A 14,748-nucleotide genomic window follows, 5' to 3' on the forward strand; every position below is an offset into this window, starting at 1 on the left:
GACAGGTTGATGGGTGCAGCAAACCACCATGGCACGTATACCTATGTAACAAAACTGCACGTTCTGCACAGGTAACCCAGAACTTAAAATATAATCAAAAAAAAAAAAAAAAAAGAAAAATACTCCACATTGCCCACATGCCAATCCATTACTGCATTTTATCATTTTTATCTCAAGATTTAAAAATCCAATTTTTTCCTTATCATGAAGTCTATAAACAAAAGTAACCACTTCCTAGTTTTTTACTATTCTCCTTGTTTGAATTCTTGATCCTCTCCAGCCTCACTGCCTCAGAGAAGCCAGAGTTATCTTATACATCAAAATATGCCACTGTTCATGGGCCTCTAAAGTGCTTGGAATATGATGGTTTACATAAACTTGAACTATCTAGGCTGTGATCACTTCTGCCAACTCATCTCATGTCATTCTCTGATTTGTTGACTACACTGAAATACATGTGATTCAAGTCTAGAACATACTGGGCTATTTCTCACTTCTTCCACCTTTCTTTAAGGTGGAAGAATGGAGACTGAATTTTAGTTACCAAAGATGGATCATGGGGAAATGGAAAGCTAGTGATTTCCTTTATAGTATCTGTCCCAGTTTGTATGTATTTGTGTATTAATCTGATGAAATTCTACTCCCCACTAGAACGTAAGTTCCACAAAAACAAGGATGTTCCTAAATGCTCAGCCTTTTGTGAAGAGTCTGACACACAGAAAAGACTCAATACATGCTCACTGAATAAATGAATGAACTCAAGCTTTGCAGTCTCTCTCATTTCTTTTGGTTGTTCACGCTATCATTATAACTCCACAGTGAAAATCCTTTCTTTATGACTGGTGGCTATGCTATTATGATTAGGCCACTTGTTGAATTACGAACATGCTATGCTCATATAATGAAGAGCTCAGTGATGAAGATTCCAAATTCAACTCAACCTCAGTGGTTCAAACAATGCCCTACTCTCCCGTATTCCAACACAACAGAGTGTCCAACAGATGGAAACTCTTATCAATATGCTTTTAGGAGAAAATTGATTAAGAAACATTCTGGTTAATTTGAGCATACTTTGCCCACTTTGAATTAACCATTCATATATATGCACCTTAAGAACATAAGAATAGGTGGGTAAACACAGCAAGACCAATGAAAATGTAGATTAAGTTACCCGTCAATGGAATCGTCTCAGCCAACTCTTCCCCCCATAATGTAGAGCCTGAAATAATACTGTGAGACCATGGATATCCTAAGATACCTTCAGTTATGTACAAACTAAAAGATTTTATGATTCAAAAGGCAAATGACAAATATGTTCCATTTATAAGGACAGACAGAAAATACACAGGCTGAGAAGTTAGTGATAAAATGTTAATCTCAACAGAAACTTGGTTTTAAAAAGTCACAACTTTCTAATGAGACTAGGTGGAAAAGCATTGTGCTTGACTAAAATGTTTTGTTTTGTTTTAAGTTCATATACTATGAATGGCATACTGAGTTGTAGCATTTGGCTTTAAATTTAACTTGGTTTTAGACCATCACGGCAAAGTAGCTTTGGATGTGATCAAAGTCACTTAATGTTCAAAGATGAAATTTGCATTTTTAGCCACACTAGTTAGTTATGAGAAATAGCACAGCCTACAACTCAGAGCAAATTAGGCTTCTACTGATTTTAACACAACAATTTTCACTAATTGTTGGTAATTTTTATTTTCAGATATAGCCAGCCACTCTGGGATTCATCCTGAAAACTGTTTGCATTTGTTTAATCTTTCTTCAAACTCCTCTTTCCATGTCTAAATGTGCTTCTAAATATTATAATCTATAATAATTTAAAAATTAAAAAAATATTTAATCTAAGAAAAGTGAATAATGTGCTACCCTCTGCTGATAGGAGCAATGTGGTCAATTTCTGCTTTCTATAAAAAGATTGCAAAATAAACAGAAAAGCAAAAAAACAAAACAAAACAAAAAACCGGGAGAGAAAAGGCAAAAATAAACCAATTCCAGGCTGATCAGATGCTACCTTATATATCTGGTTATGTGAGGGGGTAGAATCCTTCGTAATCTAATATCATCCTTTTAATTTCATAGTATATCTGCTCTCAACTTCTAGGTCAGAGATCAGTAACCAGTGACCCATGGGCTATATCTGGCCCTCAGACTTGTTCTGTTTTATGCTTACAGGATTGGCCTATTTAGCACTTTTATAAAATTTAAGTTTAGGCCCCAACATTTAAAATGTCAAGACAATTCAGGTAAAGAACAGATTCTGCTTTATTTTGAAAAGAAGTTAGCTTTGGTAATACGGTTCTGCATATTCTCATTCATCATTTCATTTATTGAACAAATATTGAGTGAGCATCTACTACATTCCAGGCACACGGCCAGTTTGCAGGAATCTAGCACTGAACAACATAGTCTTTTAATCTGTAAGAGAGACAAAAATAAACAAATAGAAAAGATGCAAAATGTCAGGTAATCAGAACTGTGGTGAAAGTACAGAGGATAGGAAACAATTTTTAGGAAACGATACTGAAGCAGTGACTGGATGATGGCAGCAAGCTGTACAGACCTGGGGGAAGGGTCTGGGTTAAAACATTCACAGCACTTAAAGGAAAGGGAAGATCAGTGTGAGGGGAGTGCAGGGAAGAGGAAGGAGATCACATATGGGAACCAGGACAGAGCCCTGGGAACAAAGGTAATGAGTAAAATTTATCTTAGTCTTTATGAGAAACCATTGGAGGTTTTGTTCAGGGAGGTATCCATATGTTCAGCATGAAATTATAGGAAACATTCTAGTTGTTGGATGGAGATGAGGAAATTACAGCAGTGGGGCAGTACTAGAAAGAGTGACAGCTACAGGGTATGTCAGAAGCTATTGTCACAGGGGAGGTGAGAGGTGAGATGATTCTCATTCAAGCGGTACTGGTGGGAAGAGAGAGCAGTGGCCAGATTCTGGGTATATGTTGAAGATAAATGCACTCAGGTTTATTGCTAAATAGACGTGGAATATGAGAGAGACAGAGCTGAAACATGGCTGTCAGTTTGGACCTAAACAACACAACAAATGTGCCCTCTTACCAAGGTGGAGAACATCAGAAAAGAGCAAGTTTATAGGCAAAATCAAAATTATGGTTTGAAAATACAAGCTTGCAAAGTCTACTGATAACCAGAGATGCGGATGCTGGAGTTCAGGGTAGAGGTCAAGCTGGGAAATATAAATTTAGGAGTAATAAAATGACTCAAAATGGCGAGCTGAGTAGTGACAGTCCCCTTTATTTATTATTATTATTATTTTTGACAGCAAGTCTCGCTGTCACTCAGGCTGGAGTGCAGTGGTGCGATCTCAACTCACTGCAACCTCCATCTCCCAAGTTCAAGCGATTTTCCTCCCTCAGTCTCCCAAGTTGCTGGGACTACCAGCATAAGCTACCGTGCCCAACTGAGAGTGCCCTTTAGAAAGAGCATGCTGATACAGTTTGGAGGTGTGTCCCTCCCCAAATCTCATATTGAAATGCAATCCCAAGTGTTGGAGGTGGGGCCTGGTGGGAGGTGATTAGATCATGGGGGTGGTTTCTCAGAAATGGTTTAGGATCATTCCTCTTGGTATTGTCCTCGTGACAGTGAGTGAGTTTTGCTGAGAGATCTTAAAAGTGTGTGGATCCTCCCCACCGTTTTCTTCCTCCTGCTCTGGCCATGTGACGTGCATGCTCCCCCTTCGCCGTCTGCCATGATTCTAAGTACCCTGAGATCTCCCCAGAAGACAGCCATGTAAGCAGATGCCAGCATCATACTTCCTGTACAGCCTGCGGAATCATAAGCCAATCAGAACTTTTTTACTTATAAATTACCCAGTCTCAGCTATTTCTTTATAGCAATGTGAGAACAGTGCCTTCTCTGGTTCATCACAGGCCCCAGTACTCCTTGTTGCTTAAACAAAACTTGCTTCACTCACTAACATTATTTTCCTAAGCAACAGAACTGAATAAAAAATATAAAGGAGTTCAAGAAAAGGTAGAATTCTAGTTCCACAAACTGCCTAGCAAAGTTGGTTAAAATACAACAAAATTAAATCAAATGCATATCTAAGCAAAAATAGCCACAAAGCTGACTTACAAATTCTACAGTTTACACCATGGTTGCTGGAACAGTGTAATGAGGGCATGGAGGATGACAGGATTAATTTGGTAACCTGGTTGCTTAGGTTCAGTTGCCCATGTGGAAAGAAGAGATAAGATCTTAAGCCTAGAGAATTGCCATTTAGAAATAAAACGTTTTGCACACATCCTGTATCGCTGCAAGGCTGTACTTATGGTTAAACCCAGGCAAAGGACTAGAAAATTAATTTGTTCATCTCTTTCTCATTGAAGTTGGGTGTAATATACAGATAGAAGGAATGGTGGAAATGAGTATTATTTCAACCAAAAATTCAATCTGCTGGACCTATATCTCACATGGTTTGAGGTTTCATATTTATGCAATATGCAGTCGATTTTTCTTCTTCATGGATTTCATATGTGAAAATACACCAAGTCACTAAAACTTATTTGTGACCCCAAAATCAGTATGTGCAGCACTTTTAAGGTCATTCACAGGCACGTGCAGAGTGGTGAAAATGTGGGGTGTCCTCATATGCACATTCCCAGCTGAAGCTGACCAAAGTGACATTCTGCCTTCTTGTTTCAGCTCTCGTTACAAACAAATGTCCTTTTCACCATACGTTTTGTGCCACATTTTTCACGTTTGCACTGTGTTTGGTGATCTTGCTATTTAAAATGGCCCCCAGGTATAGTACTGAAATGCAGGCTAGTGTTTCTATGTGAAAGAAGTTTGTGATGTGCCCTATGGAGAAAATATAGGTGTTAGCTAAGCTTCATTCAGGTATGAGTTATAGTGAGGTTGGTCATGAGTTCAATGTTAATGAAGCAACAATATATAAGGTGTCTTTAAAGAGAAACACACACAAAACAAGGTGAGACATTGTTTGATTGAGGAAAATGTTGAGAGGCTCACAGTAACCTGATCCTTTATTTCCCTTAGAAGCAATAGTTCAGTATCCATTAATTCAGTATTAGTAGTGACTTTATAGAACATGACTACCGTGAGTAATGAAAATTGACTATCATGGTGGGCTACATCAAGCAAATATACTAACGTAAGACAGTTCCCACATTGGTATAGCCCTGAGGTTCCTGGCAGCAGCAATAACAGCTGCTAGGTAAGGACACTACTTAAACCGAGGCTAACAAGAATCACATGTTTGTACAGGTAGGCAGAAACTCTGCTAAAGATCATATTCGCATCAAAAATTTAAAAAGAAAAAAATATTCGCTACAACAAGAGTCATGAGATCAACAAATCACAGGCTAGCATTTGCAATATTCTGATCTAACAGAACAACACTATGAATGAATACCTATAAACTTTAGACTTAAACAAATAAAGTAACGAAGGAAAATGGGGGGGGGTCAAATAATTAGAAAATAATGATATTCTGAATAAAGAACAGAAACACATGAAAAAGAACCAGATGGAATGTCTTGACATGGAAAATATCATCATTAAAATTAAAACCTCAAAGGGTAGCTTAATGACTAATTAGGCATAGATGATGGAAGAATTAATATAGTATAGGTTAGAGCTAAGCAGTTAACATGGAAGAACACAAAGAGACACAGAATGGAAAATATGAAAGAGAGGTAAAAAGAGATGGAAGAGATAATAAGATTCAAAATACCTTCAAAAGGAAAACCAGGAGGAGCAAAGGATAGGCATGGGGGATAAGCAAAAGTGGAAGACATAGATATGGCTGGGAATTTTCCAGAGTTTCTGTAAGACATGCATCCCAAGAATTACTCTCTAGAATTGTATCAAAATGATAATAGCATGCATTATGTGCTAGGTAGTGTTCCAGGTGCTTGACATATATTAGCTCACTTAATCCTCACACCTGCTGAGATAAATTTTATTATCCTGGCCATACAGAAGAAGAACCTTAGAGGTGTAGAATCTGCCCAAAGTCACATGGCTGCTAAATGATGGACATAAGCTTCAAGCCCAGAAAGTAAGCTACTGTGTCTGTGCCTTGAACAATACACTTTACTGCAAAATTATTTTTTGGCGAATGAGGGCAAAATAAACACACTTTAATACCAAAGAGGAAAAGAGATGAAAAATAAAACAGTACTGACCAGCAAGAGGAACTCAGTAAAAAGCATTTCTAAAAGATACAGATCCCGTCATTATGTTGAGTGAAGTAAGCCAGGCACAGAAAGACAAACATTGCATATTATTTGTGGGATCTAAAAATAAAAACTCGTGGGCTTATAGAAGGATGATTACTAGAGGCTGGGAAGGGTAGTGGGGGATTAGGGGTGGTTGGGGAGGTGGGAATGGTTAATGGGTGCAATAAAAAGAGTTAGAAAGACTGCCAGGAGGTGGCTCATGCCTGTAATCTCAGCACTTTGGGAGGCCGAGACGGGCGGATCACGAGGTCAGGAGATCGAGACCATCCTGGCCAACACGGTGAAACCCCGTCTCTACTAAAAAAAAAAAAAAAAAATTAGCCGGGCATGGTGGCGGCGCCTGTAGTCCCAGCTACTGGGGAGGCTGAGGCAGGAGAATGGCGTGAACCCGGGAGGCGGAGCTTGTAGTGAGCTGAGATCCGGCCACTGCACTCCAGCCTGGGCGACAGAGCCAGACTCCGGTCGAAAAAAAAAAAAGAGAAAGAATAAGATGTGCTATTTGATAGCACAACAGGGTGACTATAGTCAATAATAACCTAATTGCACATTTTAAAATAACTGAAAGAGTGTAATTGGATGGTTTATAACATGAAGGATAAATGCTGGGGTGGGGGAATACCCCATTCTCCATGATATGATTATTACACATTACATGTATCAAAATGTCTCATATACCCCATGAATATATATACCTACTATGTACCCACAACAATTAAACATTTAAAAAAATTTAAAAAATACAGATCTCAAAGAAGGAAAATGCTTCCAGATGCAAGGAGGGGTGCAAGGGAAACAGTAAACACAGGGGTAAAGCTAAACATCAATTATGTGAAATAATAATAAGGATCTAGGGGAAACACACAAGTCATTTCTCTCTTAGTCCTGAAATATTTCCAAACTAGGACTTAGTATTAGGTAAGAGACAGTCTATAAAGGCATAAACCCACAAAGACAGGACAATAGAAGAACAAATTACAACTATAAATGTTAGAAAACAGGCGTGATGATATTAAATGGTTTGGCATCATGGAGAAAGATGACTTTTAAGCTCTTAGTGAGCAAAGCATAGAAGTGATTGATGTGTGCGCAGAATCCTCAATGGCTTAGGATTGGGAGTAGCAGGCACATCTGGAACAGGAAATGAAATATGACAATGGGAAGGTAAGAATTTGAAGCTGCAGTTACGAATCCAGATTCTCTGTCCCGTCACATAGCCAGGTGAGTGCCCTCCTCCACACCAGAAGAGAAGAGGCTTATTCTCAAAAAGGGGTAAGGAGAGGCTGGCTGAACTGGAGGTGATGTTTTATGGAGGGTCTTGTAAGGTATATTACATGCATCTATGCACACTGGATTCTGCAATCCCCAAGGTCTCTTTTCTGCTTAGCTCCCAGAAGCCAGTGGAGGTTCTGGCCCTCAAGGAATTTCTTTCCCCCCTGAGGAATCTGGCTTTCTCAAAAAGAAAGAGGTAATAATGAAGTGAGCCCAGTGAGATGAGCGACACTACAGTGACCCTCCTGATGACAAACTCTGCTCAGGCACATATAAGTTTCCATTAGGTTTTTAGTTCCACACTCCTAAGTTTGTGCCAACAACCAAATATAACCAGATAGCTGCAAAAAGGTTTCTCACTTGAAAGAGAGAAACAAACCAACACAAAACTGAAACGAAACAACCTGGATAAAACAGTTCCTATGAGGGAAGAAAACATAAAAGCAAATAACCATCATTCATATCTTGATGTGGATATGAGAAGCTATTATAACTATTACACTAGAATATGCTATAGAAAGGAAATTTCAAATATAAAAGTCTCTTAAATTGTAAAAAATATTATGGTGGATATTAAAAACTCAATAGAAGTGTTAAAAGAAAGGACTAAAGTAGCCTATCAAGAATAGAGATAAAAGTCTGGGGGAGGGAGGAAGGGTTGAGAGAAACAATCTATTCCAGGTGGTTCAAGATGCAAGCAATAATATGTGTGAAATAGAAAACAGAGAAAACTAAAGACAGCAAATCATAACATCTCCCATAATTAAAAGACTCATGTTTTGAAACTACAAGGACCTACAGAGTAACCAAGATGTGAAATAAAATCGACCCATAACAAATCAAGTCATTGTGGAATTTGATTAGGTTGGTGCAAAAGTAACTGTGTTTTTTGCCATAATGAAAAACTAGAGGCAAAGAGAAGACCTAGAAGCTTCCCTAGAGAAAAACAGGCCTCTCTATACAAGATATTACAAATCAAAATGTCATCAGATTTCACAACAGCAGCACTGCAAGCTAGTTAGCAAATCTTCAACATTCTGAAAGAAAAAGATTTGTAACATATTATTCACACTAAGTTAAGCCAAGTCTCTCGATTGAGTATGCCAGTATACTAATTTTTAGAATACATGTTCTAGAACAATAAAAAATACCATGCATCCCTTTTTAGGACATGGAGGACATGAAACCCTAAAACAATGAACACTAAGAAAAAAGATGATGTGGAATGTGGGTGTCGGGGGGTGGACACAGCAGAGATTTGTAGGGGATCATTAGAGTGAGTGATGGTGAAGGGAGATCCCAGAAAGACAATTTTGTTCCTGATATACAGGAAAACCAATCCAATTGGAGCACTCCAATGGCTCTAGGATATAATTCCCCAAGAAGATAAAACGTACAGAGTATCTGATTACATCTCACTATCTGAGAGGACATCCAAAAATTTGGCCAAAATTTTGGTTGACTTAAGTATGAGACTGTAGAAAATCAAGAAGTAAAATAATGTAACAAGACTACTACTAGAAAAAGAAAAATCATTCATGAAAGGAAAAAATGATCAGAATTATTGTTTGCTGTAAAACTCATCTCTGGATATCGTTTACAAAGTTACAGTAATGTAAACACTGAATATCGGCCTAACTGAAATTATGGCCCAATAAAATCCTGTAACAACATGGCCTAAGCTGATGCTTACTCAAATATGAATCAACAGGAAACTGGTTCCAGTCTTCTAGAGTCTTCTTCCCATCTTCCAGTTTCAAACACAGGTAGGCTAAAATTTTTATCCTCTGTGAAGTCTTGGATGTGGGCTTGTTTGGGAAACTGTCTTGTGATCACTGGGGACTCTATCCAGTTGTGGCACATTCAGTGAAAATAGTGCATTTGACTATTTTTCTTTTTGTATTTTGTGAGAATTATAGCTTAAAAATTAATGTTTTTGTAAGCCTCATAATAATGCAACATCATATTGCTGTGGTGGTAAGGTGGTGGTAGGAGAGTGTTGTAGCATCAGTTGGCATAGTTAATGGTCAACAGTAACACTTAAAACTAAAAAAAAAAATCAGTAAGTTGCAATATAAGCAAGTTATTCACAAAAATTTAGATAAATACCAAAAGAGAGTCAAAATCTTGAAAGTACTTTCTTCAAAAAAGGAAAAATAGAGAAAATAGGCATAAAAGCTTGATGTTTTCCTTAAAAATAAAAAAGGAGACATTTGCACATGCTCATATTATTTCTGATATAGAAGAAAAACTAGAAGATAATTGGAACATTAGCAGTATTGTCTAATTCACAGGGTTAAAAATTCAACAAAAAATATTCACCAAAAATAGTATAAGATTCTGGAGGTGGGCTGTACTGTTTAAAACATTATAATCCTCATTGTTGGAGATATTGGTTAACTTTAGACTTTGTTAAACATAGATACAAAAATTTCTAGGACAGTTACTATAAGAAAATAAGTAGAATGTATAACATCCAATGCTTTTGAGGGAGAAGGCAATTCAACCAACCCACGTGAAAGGAAGAAAGAAAAAAAGAACATGACAATCAGACTGTATTAATATAACAATATTAATATATTGCCATATAAACTAGAAGGCAAGATGCTCTATTAAAGACAGTGTCACCACTTGTTGACAAAAAATACAGTCATTCTAAATTTTTAGACACAAATAATTTTTAGACACAAATACATACAGTTTAAATAGATATACCAGGAGAAACTAAAAAAGCCACCATCAATGTGAAAGAAAAATGATAGATTAGGCATCAGTAATGATACAGGTGATTTGAGCAACATAATTAACAAGTTTAACCCAATGAACATATGGAGAACACCATACCCAGTATTAAGAGAATATCCTTTTTTTTTTCAAGGACATATGAATCATTTATAAAAAACTAATCATACGTTGGCCACAGAAAAAATATCAACAATTTCCAAGAATTAATATCTTATAGTCCATTGCCTGGTCAATGGGCTACTACGTTAGAAATCAGTATCAAAAGATGACTGTAAAACTCTACGTTTGGAAATTTAAAATACATGTCACATCTCATAACTCATAAATCAAAGAAAATCATAATGAAATTATAACATTCACTGAACTGAAACATAACAAATATGCTGTATGTCTAATCTTTGAATACAGCTAAAACTGTACTTTCAGAGAAATTTAAAACCATATAAATTTATATCAGAAGAGAATAAAGTACAAAAAACAATAAGTTAACCATACAAGTTAAATAATTAGAAAAGAATTATAAAAAATATCAGAACTTTGGAAGAACAATAAAGATAAGAGAAAAATGAATGCAATAGAGTGTAGAAATTTGAAAATGAGGAATAATAACATCAAATTCTAACAAATTATATTTTAAAACTGTACCAAGATGATATTTATAAAGGAACATTAAATATATGTCTAGATAAAGCAGAAATTAGAAAAATAACTTTAAAACATTTGAAACATTTTTACCAATATATTAGAAAACATAAATGAAATGGATAAAATTCCTGGAAAAAATATAACTTATCACAAAGAAATAGTATGATTAGTCCTATAAGTACTCAATACGTTCAACCAATAGTTAAAACGTTTCATCAAAGGAAACTCCAAGCCTAAGTTATACATCTTTTTCAAGGAAAAGATAATTCCACTATTTCTCAACGTTTTCAAGTGAATAGAAAAAATAAGGAATAATATCCAGGTCACTTTTAGAGGTGAAAATAACTTTGAAAGCAAAGCCAAAAAAGGATAGCCAGAAAAGGATAAATAGGCAAAAGTACTACAGAAAATATCAGCAAACAGCTAACATCGAAGTAGTTTTTAAAATTGCATAAACACCAAGTTGAAACTAACCCAGGAACAGAAGGTCACTTAATACTAATAAATGTTCACCATATTAACAGAATAAAGGAGAAAGACAGCACCACTATCCCAGTAAAACTAAGAAAATAATTTAAAATAATAAATAATTCATTATAAAAACTAAACTAGCTGATAATTATCTGGTAAAGGGAATCTATAAAATCTAGGGTAAACATATCAGATGTATGGCCTTTTCACTTTCATTTGATCACAACCACTATTTTCAAGCAACTGGAAAATTAAGATACAATTTCTTTAGTTTTTCACTAGTGTTAAAAGTGGAGCATCAACCATATTTTCATTTACTCATTTATCCATGAAGGACACAGAAGTACTTTCTCCACAGCTAAGAGAAACAAAGAAGTTACAGCTAATTATATAAACATACAACATAGTCAAGAGAGGAGACACAGCTAAATTGAACAATTAGAGAGAACATTTTTCAATGACAGCACTTGAACATCCATTTGCCTGCAGCAAAGACAGTTAAGATTCCTCCGAAGTCATGAGCATCCTACTAATACAATACAAGGGTCTCCATTCTAATCTCTTCCTTCAGTTAGCGTATTACTTTTTCTTCAAGGCTATGAAGTTAAAGCATGTTCTACTGTAGCTAATAATTTGGAATTACTGATGTATTAAATATCTTCTACTTCTTTTGCCGTCTTCTTTGGTTTCTTTATCAGAAATCTATGTCCCAACCACATGAATATTAAAACACATTTTTTATCTTTCCAGTCCATTGTGGTGTCAGGTGAGGAATACCCAATGTTGTTCTTGTTTAACTTCCAAATAAAACACTTAGAAAAACACCAAAAGTGCCGAATAAAACAAAAAATATAATTTCACTGTACAGCAACACAGCTAAGCAATTAAATGTCAATATATGGGGAATAAATGAAACTTGTAAAGCAGAGGGGGACAGACTGAGGGGAAACCCAAGGTATTCAATGTTACATCTTAGGTTTGCTTTATGAAAGGGAGAATTATAATAAAAGTAGGAAAATAGTTTGTACTTCACTCACCTTATGTATCTTCACATGATGCACCCCAACTCAGAAACTCAAGGACAGTACCAAACAAAAAAAATGAATAATTTCTGTTGGGAGAGGCAACCTGCCATGTGCTCTGGGCTCTCTTGCAAGTATTTGCTGGGTGTGCCAAGAAGGAATGAATGGTCTAACTGCTCATTGTCATGTCCTCATCTCAGGGATGTGTTTGCAAAAAGTAACCTGGAGGGATAAGGTAATGTCTCCCTCTAGGACAAGGACCTGGCTTGCTTACTGTTTGCTGTAAAAGAGATGGATTTTCTAAGCCCAATGTTTCTCACAGATGGGTGCAGTATCTACTCTAGCCTTATTGCATCTCTCTGTGGGACTTGGAGTTAAGGGGAACTCAATCAAACATGCTATACCTACTGAGGCTTTATGTTCTAAGAATAATAAAGTCCTTAGTCACTGACCTGGTAGTCTCATGTCTTCTTCCAGCATCCATGAAACAGTAACAGATTAGCTTATTAGCTCCTAAGTAGAGTAAAATCCCATCCCTCATTCAACAACTTCACCCCACTCTGCCTCTATAAAGTGCTGGCCAGGAATTAGGGCAGACCGCAAGAGGTGCAAGATAATTTTAGAGGTATTTTCTCATACACTAAGTCATACTTTTTTTTTTCTCATACAAGTCATACTTTTCAAGAGGGGCTGACCGAGGAAATACCTGTAAGTTAATTATATTTCTTCATATGTTATCAGGTATGAAATGAAGAAACAATAGTAGAAAAACATCACTAGAGGAACGTATGTATCACTTTATAAGAGGAATGACTCCTAGAAACAAGGAATTAGGCTGGGAATTGCTCATTCCCACTTTTCACAGGGCAAAGACTGCAGGGTCTGGGTAGTCCACCAACACCATCTTGTAGACAAAGACTGAGTTTAGACATGATTTGTTTTAGGACCTATTGAACATACTTAAGCATAAAAATGGAAACACCAAATGGAAGCGGTGGAGGAAACCCTGCCTCTAAGAGCTAAAATAGCAATTCAGAAAACTGACTGTACCTTCAAAAGAATACAAAAAGATGTGGTACCTATGAATCAGGAACAGGAAGTCATAGGAAAGAACAGTCTGAGATGAAAAGAATTTCAAAGAATGGGACACAAAAAAAGAAATTCAACATAAATGATCATGCCATTTGAAAATATAAATTGAACATAAAGCTAAAATATATAAAAGGAAACTCTCCTGGACTGTATACAAAATGTATAAGTACAAAAAAAGAATTTTTCAAGTTCTAAGCAAAGTAAATTAAAATAACCTAAACTTAGCTATATGCTGGAAATCTGTATGTTTTAAACCAAAAAGAGGAAGAAAAAATAATCCTCCTATATACAACCAAGTGAACCCCAAAATACAAGGGGTGATGGTAAGCTCCCCAAAGCCAGAAATTAGCCTGGCCACCTTCCTCTCTTCAGTAGCACTAATTTCAGAAGACAACAGAGCAAAACACTTGGAATTCTCTGTTAAACAGCTCCAAGACTCAACATTCATTATCAACCAAATGATGTCCATACATTTAAGGGAATATGATGACATTCCTTAAAATGAAAAAGCATGAAACATACTTGAATTTTCTTAATGTAACATAGTAAATGTTACAAATATTTTAAAATTTATTCAGAAATTTTAAAAAATTAGAATATAAAAATAAGAAGAGGTCTGGTAGTTGGCACTAACGCCAGGTAAAACATAGATACATCATAGATTTTGGCAAAATTCTGGTTAACAACTATATGCACATACACAATTATCTATGAGAAGACTAATACATATATATTTATACATATACAAACATATATATACACATTTCTATATACATTAAAATAGCATAATTTAAATCAATAACCATGGAAATTGCACTAAGACTGCAAAACATAGCGCAAGAGGAAAAAGGAAGCTAAACTCTTTGTTTACAATGGAGAAGCTTTCAAAAAATAAATTCTGGCTATTAGAGAAATACATACAAAGTGGTTTAGTAAACTTATGGGTAACTAGTTGTATAATATAAACATCACATATAGCTTTCAAAATATGCAGGGAAGATACAAGTAAAAAATATTTTGCCTGCAGAACAAAAATAAAGATAAAACAAAGGAAAGAACAAATAAATATGAAAAACAGAACACACAGAATATAATGGCACAAGCAAAGTCAACCCTTGCCATTATTAAAATAGAAAGCAAAAGAATAGGCCATGCATTAAATGACCCATCATTAATTTAATAAAAACTTTATGGGGAAAACAGAAAGAATACCATCTCATTATAAGAACACATGCTTTGCAATTTCAGAATTATTA

At 35.9% G+C, this 14,748-nt stretch overlaps 1 protein-coding gene across 1 annotated transcript in view; it reads right to left on the minus strand.

Annotated features, from left to right (window-relative positions):
- CNTN3 (contactin 3) overlaps positions 1-14,748 on the minus strand; it is a 339,447-nt gene that overhangs the window by 199,946 nt on the left and 124,753 nt on the right. The window lies entirely within an intron of this gene.

The sequence above is a fragment of the Macaca mulatta genome, chromosome 2, assembly GCF_049350105.2.
Source record: "Macaca mulatta isolate MMU2019108-1 chromosome 2, T2T-MMU8v2.0, whole genome shotgun sequence".
Classification (NCBI taxonomy): Eukaryota; Metazoa; Chordata; class Mammalia; order Primates; family Cercopithecidae; genus Macaca; species Macaca mulatta.